This window comes from Megalobrama amblycephala, linkage group LG24 (genome assembly GCF_018812025.1).
Source record: "Megalobrama amblycephala isolate DHTTF-2021 linkage group LG24, ASM1881202v1, whole genome shotgun sequence".
In the NCBI taxonomy this organism is placed as follows: Eukaryota; Metazoa; Chordata; class Actinopteri; order Cypriniformes; family Xenocyprididae; genus Megalobrama; species Megalobrama amblycephala.
The window spans coordinates 25,987,995-26,010,181 of record NC_063067.1 but is presented as its reverse complement, the minus strand read 5'-3'; the positions used below and the strand labels follow the sequence as shown (position 1 = coordinate 26,010,181).

Below are 22,187 nucleotides of genomic sequence, written 5' to 3'. Positions count from 1 at the left end.
ACAAAAAAATGCATGATGCATTAAAGACAGTTAAATTAAAAGACCAAATTCGAAATTAAAAGATTAATTCAGAGTGCAAGCTATGGCCTATTATCAAACACTTTAATCATGTATTTTAATAGAAATTATAATATTGTAAGCTATAGCCTATATACCGGAAAAAAGAAATGCACATGCAGAACAAACTGTCATAGGCTATTAGTTAAGACAGCATATAAAAATAATTATTCTTGGGATAAGCATTTCTCATATGTCAATGTACAGTAAAACTATATTGTCAGAACATGGTTAAAGAAATTTAATGGTTATAGTTCAAAAGTATAAGTATGGAAACAGATAAGCTTAAAAATAAGGAAAATAAGCTTAAAATATTCCTTATCCTGTGGCTCCCTCTATTGGACAACATTTTCAGGCGAACCTCTTTCAGATGAAATGCTGATCGTTAAGAAATTGCTGTTAGCTTCCCGAGCATCAATAACTGTATTTGGCTTCGATGAGTCTGAGACTCCCGGCCTGAGATTGTGTCCCAGACGGCAATAAATAGTTCGTAAATTTGTAAATATTCATGGCTTAAACAGCTGGAAAATTGACTGTACTGCAGTTGTGGATGTTTTTCCCAGGCAGGGTTATTATACTTAACTAAGAAAAAATAAAACTAGCTATTAAAACATTTATGCTAATCGAAATAAACCTGAATATAAGAAAAAAATATATATATTAGTTAAAAAAAAACTTAAACTAAACTAAAACTAAATGTTGCCTTGTCGATGCCATTTCGTTTCCTCCCCTGACTTTCAACCGACGAGATCATTATCTTTTCATTAACCGACAAGGTAAAATAAAATTAGAATTAAACGAAATTACAATGAATACGTGTCTGTGACCCATTAATAAAATCCCAGGGGTTTAATTAGTTTTAGCCTACATGAACAAATAGCAGAATAAACAACAGAACATGAGGATTCATCATCATCGGGCAGCAGCGCTTCTGAATGGAGAAATCCTAACCTATGCGCGAAATTTATTTCACCTAAATAATAAACATATTAACAAAATGAAAGGAACAAACTGCGACAAGTAAGTTATTTCGAAATGTTACATAAATGTGACCATAAATGTCTGAGTATTTTATTTTTTTCCCGCTTTTATAAGAAAATGTAAGTGATCGCGTCGGCGCCTCACGCACACACAACATTATTTATTTTTTTATGACTGAGCACTGTTCTTAATTCACTTACCCAGCAACATCACCTAAAATATAACTAAAGCTTAAATATAATAATTCAATTTATTGCATTAGACAAATTGAATGCAAGCACATGAGAACAAATAAATAAGTCTAGGCCTACTAATAATAATTAACGCAACACATCTCAAACGAGCGTGTATAACCATGCAATATATTTGTTTATTTCGTTGTGCTAACCTTAATGTTTTTTATGCCATTGCAGCACTTTTACATTATTTTTCTAAGTAAACATGCGCTTAAAAAACAAAAAAACAAAAACAAAAACATGTTTGACCTTTGAGCTTGTCTCTGCTGTTTTATTTGTTTAGCTGCTTCAAGCCAAGCGCGCACTTGCAGTGTTACCATGGCCACTTATATGCATTTTTGGGCTTGTTATTTTATTATTATTATTATTATTATTATTATTATTAGCCTATTATTATTATTTTCCATATTAAGAGGTGAAAGCTTTAGTTCAGCTGGAATGGCCGGTGTGTCCTTTAAACGGAGAAAAGTCAGCAAATGCAGTGCTTGCGCAACAGAGGTGGCTGGAGGAATGGCCAAGCTTCATTCAGAGAGACAGATTTGTAATGCTTCCTACAATTATGAACATTTACACCTTAATTAAAGCTTCCTTTGGACAAAATAAGAATAAAGCTAAAATATTATTATCAATGTTATTCACACATTATCCAGAGGCTATAGTTATCCAGGCGTTTATCCACACGTACGTTATCCAGGCGTTTATCCACACGTACGTTATCCAGACGCAAAGTAAAAAATATACTTTCTCAACTACGTCGCCGCCATCGCCGCCGCGCACTTTGAGCGAAGCTCCAACACGTGACCGTGACGTTTAACGTCTCATATCTGACGTCTGACGCCTGAATACTATGGGATTTTGGCCAGACGGCTGGCGTGCGTATACACGTTAGTTCTCCTCTCAGTTTGCTTATCAATCATCACATTTTGTTGAAGTCACCCCTCATAAGCAATCATCAAATTTTGTTGAATTCACCCCTCATAACGTTGCAACATGCATATGGAAGGCCAAAAGGGCCAAAACGTGTGAAACCGACGTCTTAACACGTAATTACGTGTTAACGCGCAAATGACGTGTTAACGCGTAATTACGTGTTAACGCGTACGTGTTATTACGTGTTAACACGTCATTTGCGAAATAAAAAACGTGGGACTTTACCACCACCTGGTGGTGTGGTGTACTTGCACAAGCAGATTAGGATTGCAAATGGCAGGATTTTGTCTAAAATAAATCTTTAAAAATGAACAGTGAGCATAAATAGGCTACAACTATGGCTACACATAATAATTATAGCATACATTTTTTATTTGTATTTATTTTAATCCTAACACATGTCTTCAAATGAATGAATGTTGTTGCTCTCAAAACAATTAACACAGCACAGTAAACACTCTTATGTTGATGAAATTTCATTATTCACTGCACTGCAGTTTATTCTAGTAATACGTTTATTAAAAACTAAATTATATCATCATAACTACAGGTGTGTTCACTATTGATTTTATAACATATTCATCTATAGACATACACTAATGAAAGTACATGCTTATTATTGTTTTTTAATGAGTGGTTTTGTTATAATCTTTTCCCACTTCCCCCAAAAATTACATAGCCTACACAAACATCCAGCAAATGTTGTACAGTACTGCAATCACAAATGTTTACTCACGAATTTAAATCTGCCTAGAGAATTTCATCTACATCATAGAACATTCTTATGCATTATGGAGGGAAAAATCATTATGAATGTTGAATCCATGGTTCTTCTCAACATCTGCAGGCCTCCTTCATTGTTGTTGTTTTTTTTTTACTCTTTTTTTGTAGTAAACTATATTCATGTTTCTGGTAAAGGTTTGCTCTTGTTTACCTGATTTTTAATACTGCTTTCATGTGCTGGTGTGTGTGTATACAAGAAAAGAATTGGTTCTTATAGATCTGTTAGTTTTGTGACAGTTTTACTGTTTGAATTTGTAATAAACACATACAACGTGTGGTGTGTAGATAAATAAAATGTATTACAAATGTATTTACAAATGTAAAACAAAATTATTTACAATAATATAAACAAATAGAAGACGGAATAAGCATGTATGTATAGGAAACAACTCAAGAATGTATTCCAACGATATTCTCCATAGTCTGTTCCCCATTGTTTTCCTGTGTGTATCTCTATAGTCAGCCAGTGTGCTTCAGCCATCCGTCTGTCCAGCAATTCACGATTCCCTCATCTGTAAGAAATTACATTTCAGTAATTATCTCCTTTCATCGAAAGTACCATTTAATTGTCAACTCTGATTTCTGTCATTACGCCCAGTGCTGTCAACAAAACATAATGTTCACCTAATTCCAAATTTATCTATTCGGTTTCCTGCAAAAGTGGCTCTTCCGTGTGTGTGCGTCACCCTTTCGTCAATGTTGTTGACTTTTGATGATTGATGAGGTAAGCTCAGTGTAGTGCTTGGGTCACTATATCATGAATAATTTAAATAAATAAAGGTGTTGTGTCACGTTGACATTGCCTGTCGTAACTGTTTGTAATCCTTCTCATGACTAATTAATATGGTGATACGCACGATTCAGATCGTTTTATTATTAATGAGATTGTGAACTAGCACTTACGTAATGGTTACGATGTGCTCAAGTCTGGCGCAACTTCCTTTTAACCAAAAACTTTTGGCGGCGAGGAAGAAAGTAGTAGTAGTAGTATCATCAGCAGCAGGACATGGCGCGGAGAGAGTTTCTTACAGACTGCAATAGGGCATTTCGGGAGTGTACTCGATTGGCTCAAACAGACGATCGGGATGCTATAGCAATAATAATTACAAGGTAAGTGATCTTGTTTTGTGGCACTGGACGCCCATTATTTCCCCCAGGGGCGGACAAGGCTATCGGCAGTACCGGGAGTTTTCCCTGTGGGCCGGCCCTTTGCAATGTAAATGTATGAATGAATTGTAGTAAATAGTCCATAGGCCCATCTTTCCGTCAGCACAGACGAATTGTTCGCGCGGGCGCGGCCCACAAAGACACTAATCAGTGTGCTCAGTCTGTATAAAAGCGCTTATCAATGTCAAAATGTTTGAGATAACCAATCAAATCAAAGGAGGCGGGATTTACTGTCCACGGAAACCGAACAGCGCTGCACTATTTAATGCTTGTAGAATGCGAGCCGAGATAACATAAGCAGCTGAACAAAACAATATAGCCTACAGCAATGTTTGCCAACTGTTTACGATAAATAATAATAATAAACTGTTAAACGACGGGGATTCATTTCTAGGACGCACTTCTGACCTTTTCGGATTGTTATTCTTCACACATTGGATATAGAAACATTAACGTAACCTATAGTGTTCAGCATGTCAGATAAAAGTGAATGTGTGTCTGTTGTCAGGATTTCTTCAGTAATTTCACAATCATAAAACTCGAAATATTCTCAAACTTAAACTGCATGGCAAAACCAGCAGCTTTCATATAACCTATGTCCCGTAAAGTGTAAAACATATAATTTTCTAATAGTTCACACGCATTATTTTACAGACTGGCGATCAAAAGTTTGAAATAAGACTTCTTTAATGTTTTTGAGGCGGAGAAGTAGGAGGAGGAAGATAAGTATTCTCTTGAGAAGGAATGCAATGAAGCATTTTGCCTTTAACAAATACCCAAACGCCCCTTTCTCCTAGCATTTTTGTGCGCACAATGTCCATCTGTCGTGCTCGCTTGCTCTCAATAGGCTACTGAGAATCATAAGTTAGGAAAGTCTGTCCTTCTCGGGCAGGTTTTTATTAGTTTCGGTTTAGGAAAAAGGGCTCCACTTAATATTAAGTGGCCTTAATACTATGTACTTACATCAAAAAGTAAGTACAATGTACTTATTGGGTTCATATTGAATTGCAAATCACTTTTGCTGCTATTGAGGTGGGATGTGGGTAAGGTTAGGTACAGGTTTGGTGGTATGGGTTTAAGGGTAGGGGTAAGGTGTAAGGGATGGGTCAACAGTGTTGGTTGGGTTGGTTAAAAAAAGCTTTAGATCACTCCACAAGCACGCAGCTTATAGTTGCATGAGTTCCACTTGGACGTAAAAAGCAAAATTGTCTTGCTATTGGATCCAAACCTTTGAAACGTTGTTTGAGCTGGACCTACTCTGAACCTGTTTAGTCATAGGAGAGTCACGTCATAAAAAAGCTTTAGTTATTTATTTGTTAGTTATTTGCGGCTTCCCATTTCATTTAGCGATATAAAGTTTGGAGTTTTGTTTTTGAATTTCATCTCTATTTATTTGCTGCTAGCCAACGCATTTATCAGATCCAAAAGCATTGTTGAGAGGAGTTATGGAAAAGCACAGACGAATGATATCACCAATCGTTGTCGTTATCATGATAGAAACTCGAGGTAAGTCATTTTTTAAAGTTAAAGTAATCCAAAAAAGTATTGCTTTTCAGGTGGAGACATGACAAGTTCACACTTGTCATGTTTGGTTCGATTAAAACGAACCCTGGTGCGATTGCTCGGTTAGTGCGGTTCATTTGAACATATGTGAACGCTGCCATCCGAACCCTGGTGCGCACCAAACAAGCGGACCGAGACCGCTGAAAAGATGGGTCTCGGTCCGCTTCCAAACGAACTCTGGTGCGGTTCAAATGATATATGAACGCAACACGGACCAAAGACATGTAACCGAACTAAAAACAGGAAGACGAGACCCTAAAAAGGACAGAATCCTCACGCATGTCGGTTTTTCTCGTCATAGTTGCGAGTTTGCCCATCACAGGCATCAGACGCACGTCTCCACGCAGCAGATCATTTGTGTGTGTGACGGATGGATTCCCGCCGCTGATTTGACTACTTTACATGTTTTATAAGCTCTTCACGAGTTCCCAGCTGGCCAAAATACCATCACATGCAGGCTACGCACCGCTACGCATACACAACGAGTGCATTTACCTCAGAAAACAGCATTGTTTTGGATGTTAGGTAAGTTCCGTCTCAAAATAGGCAATACGTCATAAAATCTGACCAATCACGTTGTGAATGTATCCCTATGCCTTATGGTTCGGTATCTTTTGGTTCGGTGATAAAATTGCCAATCTGAACGCTAACCGGACCAGGACTAAATGTTTTTTTTTCTTCTTTGGTCCGGACCAAACGAACCGAACTACAAGTGTGAACGCACCCTGAGAGTCCACAACAGCAGTGTTGTATTGATTTAGCCCAATCGTTACATGACCTGGTTATACAATTAAAATCTTTTTCCGTTTAGATCATGTTTGCAAAAAGCTGATCAAGAACATAAGGAGGTTGAGTAAATAATAAGATAATTCTCATTGTGTAATGATAATAATAACAATTTTTATTTTGTAGTCAGAAAAACTTTTCAAACCGGCTAACTGATAAACTATTATTTTCAAACAAATGAATAAGTCTTCAATTTGTTACATAGGAGTTCAAAGCGGTTTGTATCGTTAATACTTCTCCTTTCACATTTAGCAGGGAGTGGAGCAGCGTTTTCACAAGCAAAATTCTGCTGCTGACCCAGAGGATGGAGTGGAAGTACCAGATATCCATCAGAGAAGAATTTATTTCGTTCAGACATATCACCTTTGAATGACTGGGATCTTGATCTTCAGACACCTAATATTATGCAAATATTTTACTTTCTTTAGCGCTCTAGATTAAAACAAACACAGCTCAGAAATAAATAAGATGTTGTACTTTACTCCTATTACTCGATGCTGATCTTGGATAAACAAGAATTAAGATAACCCATCTCTGAGTCCATGTAATGCAAATGAATATGTATTTTAAAAAGGTTACACTTTAAAAACCACACACAGTGACTGTGACAGTTATCAAAACCCCAGTGAAGTAAAACAATAGGTAACTATTTACCATCGCTTCTGACTAACTGCATGCTACAATCTACTTGAATATGGACTCACAGAGATTGATTATTTTCTTAAAAAGCAGTGTTTATATGAAGAAAGTAATATAGTACATCTTGGATGGCATGAAAGACTATTAACAAAGACATATATTGCACTCCCCTACCACATATTGTACCCACTGTCACTGTTTTATTTTTACTGTGACAGTAACTGTTTAAATGATCTCTGCATCATTAAAATAAAACATTTTACACATATTTTGTATATCATGTACATTTTGTTTAGTAATACATGAATATTATGAGAAAAACAAAAGTGATGCATAGCCAAGTATGGTGTCCCATACTTTGAATTTGTGCTCTGCATTTATCCCATCCAAGTGCACACACAGCAGTGAGCAGCCAATTTTTGCTGCGGCACCCAGGGAGCAGTTGGGGGTTTGGTGCCTTGCTCAAAGGTCTCACCTCAGTTGTGGTATTGAGGGTGGAAGAGAGGGCTATACATTCACTCCCCCCACCGACAATTCCTGCCATATTGAGACTCGAACCCACAACCTTTGGGTTACAAGTCTGACTCTCTTAACCACTATGCAGTTAGTGTTTTGAAAAATAAAAAAAGTGATAGTTCACCCAAAAATGAAAATTTTGTCATCATTTACTCACCCTCAAGTAGTTCCAAACCTGTATGAATTTGTTCTGCTGTACACAAAGGAAGATATTCAGAAGAATCTCAGTAACCAAACCGACATCACCCCCCATTGACTACAACAACAGGAAAAATAAATACTATAGTAGTTAATGGGGGGTGATGTCAGTTTGGTTACTGAGATTCTTCTGAATATCTTCCTTTGTGTACAGCAGAACAAATTCATACAGGTTTGGAACTACTTGAGGGTGAGTAAATGATGACAAAATTTTCATTTTTGGGTTTTTTCCCTTTAAATGATGCATACCAATCACACCAAAAACACAAATGAAAGCACAATTACCCTTTATCCTCTGCATTAATGCCATTTCCAATCAAATTATACAGGATGAAGTGCTCCTGACATTAATTTTGAAATACAATGACATATTTCATTTTCAACATTTCACGAATTAAAGGCTAAACAAGCCCTTATAACTGTTCGTTCCATTTTAAACTGAAAAGTGTAAACTCACATAAGAAGATTTGAAGATAAAGAGTGGTGCAGAGATGACTTCAAATCCCCTCCTCCTTGGAGTTTTATTGTAAGGTTTTTCAAATTATGAGTAGAAAAAAAGCCTGTGGTAATCAAACATAACTTGACAATACTTTGAAAATCAATTTTTGGAAATGTATGTTTTAAATAAGTAACTAGATAAGAACATATGGGGTGTGAGTGTGTGTAGTTTGCATTGTAGAACAAAATGCAGAACAAAAAGTATTGTCAAGTTATGTTTACCACAGGCTTTATTTTACTCAAATTGAGAAAACCCATTTAAACACCCAGCGGCAAATTAGTCTGACATCATACCTTTACCACTCTACTGTCTAGAACTTTGGCAAGTAACACCCAGGACAGAAGGTCAGTTTAGCAATTTATATTTAAATGTACTGAATTTCCATGAAATGTCTCGATTAAAAATAATACTGCAGCCAATTAGAGTGATTGTTCACAAAATCTTTTTTCTGCCTCATTTTAATTTATAATTTCTGAAAAATCACTCTGATTGGCTGTAGTAATATTTGTAAATATATAGATATATTTCATAGAAACTCAGTGCATTTAAAATTCCATAAATGTTAACAGTGGATTTATACTGTAACACTATAATTTTTGTTCTGACTTGTTTCTCTCTCATCTTAAAGTCAAAAATGAACCAGGTGTTTTTATATATATATATATATATATATATATATATATATATATATATATATATATATATATATATATAGTCGGCACTACCATTGTTTGGGAAATTTAATATGAAGAAAAAGAAGCAGTCCGAAAAAGCACACCAAAGATAGAAGGTCTGCAAGGTTGTTTGAGAACTTCTTCCTCACCATTACAGCCACATCCACCACTGAATTCAGGCCTCAGCTTCAACCATCTTCTCGCGGAAACCAACATGCATCTCTTGCACCCCCCTGGTCTGCTGCTCCACATTATCTCCTCTCTGATTATATATATATATATATATATATATAATCAACCAACATGCAAGAGATGCATGTTGGTTTCCGCGAGAAGATGGTTGAAGCTGTATATATATATATATATATATATATATATATATATATATATATATATATATATATATATATATATATATATATATATATATATATATAGCGCCCCTACCCTCTTAGGATTTACCACGCCCAAGTTCTGTGGAGCACCGGGTTCTAACAAGTTTATAAATTATTACACACCTCTGATATTAATAATATTTATAAGCTAAGATTTAATTTCCTGTTTATGTAAATAGTAGATGATGAAAAGAAAAGAAGAAAAAAAAACTTATAATACAAAATTTATTTTAGATTAAATCCTGCAATTTGCAATCCTAGTCTGCTTGTGTACACCAGCAGGTGGTGGTAAAGTTCCACGTTTTTTATTTCACAAAATGACGCGTTAACACGTCATTTGCGCGTTAACACGTCATTTGCGCATTAACACGTAATTACGCGTTAACACGTCATTTGCGCGTTAACACGTAATTACGTGTTAAGACGTCGGTTTCACACGTTTTGGCCCTTTTGGCCTTCCATACATGCACGCGTCTCACTGAACGTCTCACTGACGTCTTAATTTTTTGCTATTAAATCCATTCATTTTAAGACGCAGACGAGGCGTAGACGTCACGCAGACGTCACGTAAATCACGTGTGGCAGTGAAGTGTCAGTCAGACGTTCACGCGTGATTCACGTGTAGCAGTGAAGTTATTTATTTATTTATTTTTTCGCTAACACGTATCAGAACCAAGCGGCAACCTCCCCCTTTCTCTCGTGAAGCCAATACGGAAGTAACTTAAACTGCGATTCATCGACTGGCCGCTAGGGACAGGCTCCAAAAGAGAGCAGAATCTCATAGAGTCCCATGTTAAATTGGCCAAGTTTATAGCAGAAAAAAACATGTTTACAAGTCGGTTCAAATTGTGGTTTTGGTCTATACTGCTATTTTTGCCCTTCATGACAACTCTGAGGGGGGTGAATTTTTTTATAACTTATCCGTTTAAATTATATTAAGCCTTAAAGTTCTGCATAATTAAGGGCGTGGTCACTTGAGTGACAGGTATATTGCGCTGCTGTCTGTGAGCTGTCATGTTACCTCAGCTGCCGCTGAATTTGGCATCTCAGCCGTATTTGTGCTCGATTATTTTATACAATTATAAAATATGGCTTGCTGCATAATATTCGAGACTGATGTGTGTCTGTGTAGATGTGCATGCATGGGGAAGAGACACAGAACACACGTTGTTGGATCGTGGCTTTGGCTGAAAGTTTTGGTTGTGAGATTTACTGCAATGACAATGGCGGGAGGATATCAAAATCCGACAGCACTGCTTGGATATTATAACTAAAACTGCTGCACTATTTTGAAAAAAATATACTTTGGACACAGGCTCATTTGTTTGTTAGATACGATCGCTGCTCAGATTGCATCCTTTCTTGAAGAACGATGACAGAGAGCAGATCATTCAGAAGAAATGTGACATGTTTTTTTGTTTTGCAATGGACATTCATATTTTACCCAAGTGCCACGGATTGGATTCATCTCGCGATCTCTATTTCATTATAAAGGTATGAAGTCCCATTTGATTTTCCATGTTGTTATTTGCACAACCAACACCACTGGTGTTGGAGCATCTAAATCTTAAAAAACACCGTAGATTGACAGTAAACCTTTAGAACGTTCTGATGATAAAACTTATCTTCATTAATATTTTAGATCGTATCTTAGATAGATATATAGCTCCTTTGCTGCTAACATGGTCACGTCGAGCTAGGCAGGCGTGGTTTCAGCAACCAGTCATATCAGCTCAAACCACCTCCCCGCCTCTTTGCCCATTTTCAGTTATCCGGGAGTGACGTGCTGTGACGCGCAGCTAAGATGGCCGCGGCCTCATTTAGGCGTCAAAACTGCTGTTCAGAACTCTATGGGTGACGTCACGGACGCTACGTCCATATTTTTTTACAGTCTATGATCAGAACACGGTCCTCACACGGCTCAGTGCAGTGTGTGAGCCAATGCACAATTTACCTGCACTTCATTCACTGCTCTCAATGGACGTGACATCTCCGTCTGACTTGTAACGTGACGTCTGCGTCTGACTTTTTTTTTTTTTTTTTTGTCAGTTTTTAGTGCAACTTTTTCCCGGCAAACTCAATATACATTAATTATGTGCATATTAAATATACATATATTAATATATAACAATTTAGACATTTTTTTTTACTTTTTTAAATTGTAAAAGTATAAAGATAACATAAAAAGGATAAAGCCTAAAAGCAATGTTTTAGCAATCAATGTTTAAGTTTGTGTTGCTTATAGGAATACTCATGTCGTTTAGTTTTATGAAATCCGTTTTGAAATGTTTTACATTTGGGGGTTATTGTGTTTTTATCTTTTTACATTTTTAATGTAGCCTACACGCTTGATGGCCAACCCATCGATCGCAATCAGCGGCTAGATCTGAGACTGTTGCTGTAAAATAATAATAAAATACATGGAAAAATGCATTATGCCTGACTAATGTTCAGTTTTTCAAGCACCTCTCTTCTTATGTTTTACATTTAAAATATAAATTAGGATTCTAATATTATTTTATCATGTTTTCCTTTCTTTTTTAAAAAGAAAATGTTAACTTTTATTCAGCAATAATGTTAAATTGATAAGATTTCTATATTTTGAATAATAATCTGCCAGTATTCATCAATCAATCCTGTAAAAATATCCGACGTTGACATTGAAGGATCATGCGTCAAAAAAGACTGGAGTAATGATGCTGAGAACTCAGCTTTGCATCTCAGAAATAAATATAAAGTATATTAAAATAGAAAACCATTATTTTAAATTGTAACAATATAAAAATAACAATATTAACCAGACCCCACCCCTTCAATATATAAATAAGTAAAACCTTATATAAATGATTCACCACTTTTATTTGTTTGTTTATTTATTTATTTGTCGTGTCCTCGATCCTTATCGTTGCGTGAAATGAATCGTTAATGGATGCGTGAAATGAAAATAGAGCTAAACAACGACGCTGGCACTCGCTCACCAATAGATGGCGTCGTTGGCCCATGTTTAATTCATTTTATCCGACAACAGAAATAAATGATTGGGTGCTTATACAAGTATGTAAATAAATAAATAGTTTCAGTAGCCACAAGAAGAAAAGAAAACAGATAAGTTAACAAAGAAGTCATGAATAGAAGTAAAAACTACTGGCAAGAATTCTAGCAGCTGCATTATGGACTAACTTTAACTTGTTTATTGAAGATGCAGGACAACCAGATATCGTTGAGAAAACCTAAGATAAGTTTTTTTAAGCTTTATGATCAGTGGATTGTGTACCAAACAAGCAAAGATTAATTAAATAGGCTATATAAAGGTGTGCGCTAGAGACAAAAATGATATCTCGATATTTTCTGGGATTTTTAGCCATAACCATAATCAGAATATATTTTAGCTGAGTCTGTCTTTCTCTCTCTCTTTCCCAAACACAGCTGATGTGCAGCCACTACAATATTTCAGTTTTGTTTTTTAATGGTAAGGTGGTCAATTTCTTTTCGTTTCTTTAGTTAATTTAGAAATATTTTGGGAACATTCTATGTTTGTTAAAATCAAGTTTTTTTTTTGTTGTTGTTTTTTAAGGAACACCCGAGCTAAATAAATAAATAAATAAATATAAAAAAAACATTTCGCGTCTCTGGCTTAAGAAGGAAGTCTTCACAAAAATGAACCGAGACTAAGCGAATAGTTGCCTCATAGATGATAAAAATATCTATAAAATGCTTTAAATTCTTTAAAGCATACAAACTCAAACAAACTCTTATAGCCTATGTAATCCGTAAAGAAGCATTTTTATCTAAAGGGCGTCCAGTTGAGGAGATGAGTCAAGATTGTCAAATTCATCTTTGTGACAATCAGAAAACACTAGTTTATTAACAAATAATTCAAATATCCCCTATTTTTTTTATTCATTTTTTTCTTTTGGCCGCTGTGCGAAAATTGTTTTCATTCAGTACAAATATCACACAGCGGCATTAGTGCCATTTTTTTAAAACTGACTGATCAATTGCATGAGACAGTGGTTCATATTAAATTGTTCTGATTTTTTTAACATGCATTCAAATATTCATGTTTATTTCTTGCTGCAAATATTAGAGGAAAACGTCATTGATTCATCCTGGCGAATTGTCTCAAATTAAAGAGCGTAAAAACACTTTTATTCTAGGCCTATATATTTTATCATAAAATTGAAAGTAGGCACTTTGTAGTAACAAAGCTGCATGGGTGGCTTGCATGCTAAAAATAATGAATGGACTTGAAAACGTTAAATATTATTTCCAATGAGGATAAGTGTAAACAATAATAGAGAATGAACAGGTATAATAAAGCTCAAATTAGTGTATGGAATGTGCTGGAAACCCTTGCAGCAAACGCAGACGTCACGTAGACGTCACGTCCAGGCAGTCGAACTGTAATGTGGCAGATGCAGACGTCACGTTCGGCAGTCGCAGTTCGGCAGACGCAGACGTCACGTTCGGCAGTCGCAGTTCGGCAGACGCTTGATTCGCGCCGCAGGACACCTAGACGCGCGTTTACATTGACTTAACATGTAAATCAGACGCCTCAGACGCCCCAGACGCGTTCGGTGTGAACGCAGCATTGCGCTTCGGCTGCCATTATGCGTCGGTGCGTAGCCAAATGTGTTGTCCTAGTTTTTGATACGCGACGCGCCGATGCACGCAATACTATGCGTTGTCGGTGGGGGCGACATTGCAAGTATTGTACATTAATTCAAGTATATTGTGTTTACAGAAGAAGAAGGTTTGAATACAATGGCGGGCGAAGAGGAAAAATTATGCGAACTTATACGTATTCATCCACATTTATACGATAGTTCATCGTCTCTCTCCTCTCTGGTCTCTCCTCGTCCAGGCTTCGCATGGGAAGCACCAGAGACACAAACTCCCCATCCTGATCTCTTTTATTTAAAAGGGCGAACATACCACCGTCTATCTCTGCGTTGCCTTTGTTGCCGCCGATGTAAAATCAGCAACAGAATACACTCCTCTTCAGTTGCCATTTTGATCTGAATATCACGTGACCCGACTCTACTAATATCACCCGACTCTAATACCCCCTGTAGCGTGAGTGGTGTATTGCATACACGCATCGCCCGTGATGCTTGCGTCCACTGTTTAGACTATGAAAGGGAGCGCGTCGCTCGCGTTGCTTGCTCGCGTTTCTCGCGTTGACTATGTAACGGCCCTAAAAGCAACACAATACCTTAAAAAAGCGTGAAAAAGAGAAAAACCACACTGTCCCTAAATTGAGCGTGAATAAGAAGCTACAAACGCGGAAGCGTCGCGTCTTTTAAGGTGGACCGGATAGCGTCAATAAGAAGCTGCGAATAAGAAGCTGGATTCAGCCACCTGGCTGATTAGCTGTAATACCAAATTTATAAACTTATCAATTATCATGAATGAAGCACATTGCTCAAACACGCACGCACTTATACAAACAACAATTTTTAAACATAGGCTAATTAACATTACTTGACAATAAATTTGGATCTTATAAACCCCAAAACACTTTTTTAAAATGACTTGACAATAAATTTGGATCTTATAAACACCGAAATGACTTTTTTAAAACACTTTTTTAGAAAGACATTAAATTAAAAACGCCCACAGAAAGGCAAACGTTAATTATAAATCCGTAAATGATAATAATAATAATAAAATGGCTTTTATAAATTGATCCCTTCTAACACAAAACTCAATACTATCAACAGATAAACTTTAACAGTAATTATCTAGCATACCACATCGACAGCTTTACTGCAATTTTTCTGCTCCGAACGCCTTGTCGTCTGTATAGTACATCAACCGTCCATTGCTCTCTCTCTCGTCACTTGCTCAAGTTCAACTCAGGTGTAACAGCTTCGCTGTTCACGAATTTCATCCATGTACATAACAATAATGGAAGCTATATTTCAATCATAAAAGGAGATGTTTACTCGCATTCGCAGGGGCAAGTAACGTTACTGGACAATGTATTCCGCTTCCAATGCTAAGTTGACTGACAACAAATTATAACATGTCGATCTGTCACCAGACTGTGGTGCGACAACAGAGACAGAGAAATGTCTATTCTTCTGGTAGATTTTACCGTTAAACAACTTAACATTTGCATTCATGATGATATAAACAAGTTGAATAAAAACTTACCTGTAGGTTCACCAATCAAGGTTCCGCCACCGCCAATGACATGGAAAATGGTGACTCCCGCGATTCCCGCCTGGATGTTGACGCATGCGCACTTTGCGGTGCCAAAGCTAATATTTAGGGGTAAATTTTACTTAATTAAAGTTAATACTGTTAAAAAATAGATAGTGTAGGTAGAATGTACCCATTATTTTTTATTTTACTTTCTAACTCATATACCTAAGTAAACTATAAATGATTTTCATGGGTTGTAACACCCTCAAGAGTAATTTTTTACAGTGAGGATGACGTAGAGAGAGGGCGACAATGGTCGAGGTGGTGTGTGTGTGTGTGTGGCGCTGCTGTTAAAACAGTTGTTAAACGAGTTCACTAAAGATTCAGTAAAAAGTTCGAAGAACACAATCAGGGCTGGACATTGCATTCTTCTAAACCATACAAGGGTTTATTACAGGTAGTAGCCCTATGTTTTCCCATTTCACCATTGACAAATCATGATGAAAAGCTTGTTCATTAAAATGTTTTAGATTCCTCTTACAAACAACGCGTGGTTTACATATTGGAATTTTAGTATTTCTACAGGCACCAACTACACAGTGATCACTTAAATCATTACAGAAGACACCCAGAGAAGAAAACCTATGAGGCACGTTTGTTAAAATCAAATCAATAAAAGTGGACTTTTCTGGACTCTTGAGATTAGGCCTGGTGGGTAGATGGACTAACTGTGTAAGATTAATAGAGTCACAAAACCTTTTAAATACATTAGAACTTGCATTTAGCCAGTCCCAGTTCAAATCTCCTGCCATAAGTAGTTTGGTGTAACTCAATTTAGCCAAAAGATCCTTTATTGAATATAGTGCCTCTTTTGAAGCTGAAGGAGGCCTGTAACACCCAACAATAGCAATAGAAAGGGACTTTGCAATTTCTACATTCAAGGCCAAAAATTCCATTTGTTTGCAAATTGATTGGGACAAAACAATAGAGTTTTTGGTCTATCAGTATGATAAACATTGTATCCAAGTATGTTAATGTCTTCATTAGTAATAGATTTACTCAACCAAGTTTCAGAAATTATAACAACATCCGCACCTGTTGATTTAACCCAAATTCTAACCATGTCCATCTTTGGTAGTAAACTGTGCACATTAAGATGAACATATTTAAGACCAGACAAAGACTTAAAATCAGAAGGAGTCTGGGGGCATTGCAGCTCAGGGCCAGTGTTTGGTTGCACAGGCCCTGAGCTGCAGGCAAATTCCTATATTTAGTGAACAAGTGAGATAGTTATACAAAGCAAAAATGCATTGAAGTTTAGGTAGGTCTCTGGGCAGAGCTGGCAAAAAGTTTGTCACGATCCAATTGAATCGGTAGTTGCTCTGGATTTATAAAAGCTATAGAGCAAGTGCCTCTGTAACAAACATTTTTCAAATTGAGGTGACTGTCCGAAGCTCTCCCCCAATGTGTCCAGGAACAGTTACTCACTCCGAGATCCCAGACGCCCAATAGGCTGTAGTAAATAAGGCACTCAGCCCTAAGAGAAGTGAATAGCACAGACCTCAGAATTTGCACCAGCTGCAGGAGGATGGGCAGGCAGGCCGGTGTCAGGAGGCATAGCTGTCGAAGTTAGCAGGCTAGTAGTTCATGAGAATGAACTCAGGAGGATGTAGCAATCAAGAATTTTTATAAAAATGCACCATATGTTATATTTAGGAGGCTACATTTTAGTTTAGATCATTCTCAGAAACATTCAGTATCAGAACATCCACAATCCACATATGAACAGAATCAATTTGTACAAAATAGCCAATTGCAAAGACGATACATGGTAAAAGTAAGGTATGTGTCTAAGCTAATTAGCATAAGACTTAAATAGGGCTTTTTACAAACACAAGCAAGGGGGCCAAGCACCGAAGGCACCGCAAACAGAGCAACACACCAAGCAGACCAGAACATCACAGAGCAGCACTGCAAAAAGAACAGCAAAGCATCAGAGACAAACAGCACAGCAAAAACAGCAGCTAAAGCAGAGCAACACAGCAAGCATCTCAAATGGGAAGGGTAGTGAACATCAAAAATCAGAAATATAGGTAAGAATGAACTCAAAATGACCAGAAGCTTCAGTCATTTCTTCTAATTAGAAGAAGAAAGATGCAGGATAATAAAGGAATTGAAATGACAACATTACAAACTATTTTATAAAGGCCCCACACAGGACTCCAAGTCTCTGGCTCAGATCACCTGAGCTGATTTTGGATGAGAATGAACAAAATTTTTTATAAAAATGGACAAAATTTGGAACAGAAGAAATGTACAAAATAACCATTTAGGAGGAGACAACAAACACAAGCAAGGTAGCTAATATCTCGAAAAAACTGATTTTCTGTGCGGCTCAGACCAAAGATTCATTTCAATATGGCGGACAGGGACATTTAAAGAAAATGACAAATGACACATCGTTGGAATTGGCATTAGCCAGGGAATAAAGTGACATAAAGCATACACATTTTGGAAAATGTTTTCAAAAGTTATAAGCGTTTTTGCAAAAAACATTGTATCTGTGGAACAGTAGGTGGCGCTGTGTTGAATCTTCTCAGGTACCTTCAGGACCGTCTGATGGTCATATGTACCAATTTTTGTGATGATATGTCAAATTGTTTAAAAGTTATTGCAATTTATGACAAAATTCAAAATGGCGTACACGTGATTCATCCAATATTGACAGAATCGGTATTGTCGGATTCGGCATGATCCAAGGAATCCATAGACACCAAGATCTTGATTTTCTGACAAACTGTTCAAAAGTTATTGGCCAAAATAGCCATTTTTCATATCTCATGACCTGTAGGTGGCGCTGTTCCCAAGTTGGGCATAGACCCTCAGACCATCGTCCTGATGAAGTGTACCAATTTTTGTTTCGATTGCTCAAAGTTTGGCCGAGATACAGCCTCTATACTAATTTCGGGTCGACCTCGTTAACTTCGTGGCATCATAACTTTTGAACAAAGATGAATAAAAAAAATCTGTTCAGTCATTTCTGTGTGGCTCAGTCCAAAGATCATCTGATCAAAGGTTGGACAAAATTGGACAGAATTTGAAGGAGGAGTAGCGAAAAAACGAAATACTGTACTTTTCAAAATGGCCGCTACTGTAATGGGCGGAGACTTAATGTAAGATGTTGAGTAGCATCAGCATAACGAGATGAATGAGATGTACTACATTACATTTTTCTAGAGCAAATGGTTCAAAAGTTATAACCTTTAGAATGTTGAATTTTTGAACTGGTGGTGGCGCTATAGAGTTGGATCTAGAGACTCCAAATTTGGTCCAATCACTATTCATGAGCATCTCTACAATTGTGCCAAATTTCATCATTTTCTCATGTTCCGTTGATAGGGCTGCCATAGACTCCCATTCGGGAGGAAGAATAATAATAATAAAAGGGAAAACGTACAATTACAATAGGGGCTACAGCCCCTTTGGGGCTTGGCCCCTAAATATAGCTGCAAGCAGCAATGCGGGGCCAAGCACCGAAGGCACCGCAAGCAGAGCAGCATTTCAAGCAGAGCAACACTGCAAGCAGAGTAGCACTGTAAGCAGAACAGCACAGCAAACAGAGCAGCACACCAAGCAGAGCATCAAACAGAGCAGCACTGCAAACAGAACAGCACAGCAAGCAGAGCAGCACTGTGAGCAGAACACTACAGCAAACAGAGCAGCACTGCAAACAGAGCAGCACACCAAGCAGAGCAGAACATCAAAAAGAGCAGCACTGCAAACAGAACAGCACACTATGCTGAGCAACACTGCAGGCAGAACAGCACAGCAAAAAGAGCAGCTTTTAAAGCAGAGCAACACAGCAAACATTTCAAGCACTCAAATGTCTGAGTTGTAGTGCAGTGCGGAGCAAGAAGAGCAAAAACAGCAAAAATTGAATGTACATGAAAAACAGCTGGTTCAGAAGGACAGGTGAGAATGAGCTCAAAATGACCAGAAGCTTCTTGGGATGATAGAGGAATTGAAATGACAACATTACAAACAATTTTATAAAGTCACCCCACATGGGATTCAAACTCACAATCTCTGGATCATGTGTCTGTCCCTCAACTCTTTGCGCCACTGAGCAGACAGTGTCACACAGCTGTCAGAGTTCAGTAGTTCATGAGAATGAACTCACAATGAAGAGCAACACAGCATGCATTTCATGCACTCAAATGTCAGAGATGTAGTGCAATGCAGAGCAAGAAGAGCAAAAAGAGCAGAAATTGAATGTACATGAAAAACAGCAGGTTCAGAAGTAGAGGTAAGACTGAACTCAAAATGACCTGAAGCTGAGATGAAAATGAACACAGAATTAATAAAAATATTTATTTCTAATTAAAAGAAGAAAGACTAGTACAATACAAACAATTTTATATAGTTGACCCACATGGGACTCGAACCCACAGTCTCTGGATCATGTGTCTGTTACTCAGCTCTTTGCGCCACTGGGCAGACAGAAACACATAGCTGTCGAAGTTTAGTAGTTCATGAGAATGAACTCACAATGAAGAATTTATATAAAAATGCACCATATGTTATTTTTAAAAATTTTAGTTTAGAACATTCTCAGAAACATTCAATATCAGGAACAGAATCAATTTGTACAAAATAACCAATTAGCATGCTAAGCTAATTAGCATAAGACAAGAAACACAAGGAAGGTCACATTCAGAGACGAATATCTCGGGAACGGTAGCGGATATCAAAAATTCGTTCAGTCATTTCTATGCGGCTTGGTCCATAGATCATCTGAGCTGATTTTGGACAGAATTGGACAAAATTTGTGGGAGTAGTAGCAAAAAAACGGTTTTTCATTTATTTCAATATGGCGGACAGGGACATTTAAGGAAAATGACAAATGACACATCGTTGGAATTGGCATTAGCCAGGGAATAAAATGACATAAAGCATACACATTTTAGAAAGTGTTTTCAAAAGTTATAAGCGATTTTGCAAAAAACATTATATATGTGGAACAGTAGGTGGCGCTGTGTTGAATCTTCTCAGGTACCTTCAGGACATTCTAAAGGTCATACGTACCAATTTTTGTGAAGATATGTCAAATTGTTTAAAAGATATTGCAATTTATGACAAAATTCAAAATGGCGGACATGCGTATCATCTAATGTTGACAAAATCTATATCCTCGGATTCGGCATGGCCCCAGGAATCCATAGACACCAAGATCTTGATTTTCTGACAAACTGTTCAAAAGTTATTGGCCAAAATAGCCATTTTTCAGATCTCATGAACTGTAGGTGGCGCTGTTCCCAAATTTGGCATGGAACCTCAGATCATGGTACTGATCAAGTGTACCAATTTTTGTTTCGATTGCTCAAATTTTGGCCGAGATACAGCCTCTAGAGCAATTTCAGGTCGACCTCGTGAACTTCATGACAACATAACTTTTGAACAAATATGAATACAAAAAATCTGTTCAGTCATTTCTGTGCAGCTCAGATCAATGATCATCTGATCAAAGTTTGGACAAAATTGGAAAAATTTGGAGGAGGAGTAGCGAAAAAACGGATTACTGTACTTTTCAAAATGGCTGCTACTGTAATGGGCGGAGACTTAATGTAATATGTTGAATAGCATCAGCATGAAGAGCCAAATCAGATGTACTAAATTACATTTTTCTAGAGCAAATGTTTCAAATGTTATAACCTTTAGAATGTTGAATTTTTGAACTGGTGGTGGCGCTATAGAGTTGGTCCTAGAGACTCCAAAATTGGTCAGATTTCTAGACATGACCATCACTACAAGTGTGCCAAATTTCATCATTTTCTCATGTTCCGTTGATAGGGCTGCCATAGACTCCCATTGGGGAGGAATAATAATAATAATAAATATAGCTGCAAGCAGCAATGCGGGGCTAAGCACCGAAGGCACCGCAAACAGAGCAACATTTCAAGCAGAGCAGCATTTCAAGCAGAGCAGCACTGTAAGCAGAACAGCACATCAAACAGAGCAGCACACCAAGCAGAGCAGAACATCAAACAGAACAGCACAGCATGCTGAGCAACACTGCAGGCAGAACAGCACAGCAAAAAGAGCAGCTTTTAAAGCAGAGCAACACGGCAAGCATTTCAAGCACTCAAATGTCTGAGCTGTAGTGCAATGCGGAGCAAGAAGAGCAAAAACAGCAAAAATGAATGTACAATGAAAAACAGCTGGTTCAGAAATATAGGTAAGAATGAACTCAAAATGACCAGAAGCTGAGATGAAAATGAACACAGAATTAACAAAAATAGATTTACTTCTAATTAGAAGAAGAAAGATTAGTACAATACTTATTGGGATAATAAAGGAATTGAAATGACAACATTACAAACTATTTTATAAAGCCGCCCCACACGGGACTCGAACCCATAGTCTCTGGCTCATATGTCTGTCTGACTCAACTCTTTGCGCCACTGGGCAGACAGTGTCACACAGCTGTCGAAGTTCAGTAGTTCATGAGAATGAACTCACAATGAAGAATTTTTATAAAAATGCACCATATGTTATATTTATAAATTTTAGTTTAGATCATTCTCAGAAACATTCAATATCAGGAACAGAAGCA

General features: G+C 37.2%; 1 long non-coding RNA gene across 1 annotated transcript; it reads left to right on the top strand.

Annotated features, from left to right (window-relative positions):
• Positions 1-1,680: 1,680 nt before the first annotated feature.
• Positions 1,681-7,113, top strand: LOC125260567. Its single transcript, XR_007183073.1, has 3 exons — positions 1,681-5,125; positions 5,558-5,660; positions 6,756-7,113. It is a non-coding gene; the product is annotated as an uncharacterized LOC125260567 (long non-coding RNA).
• The last annotated feature ends 15,074 nt before the right edge of the window (positions 7,114-22,187 follow it).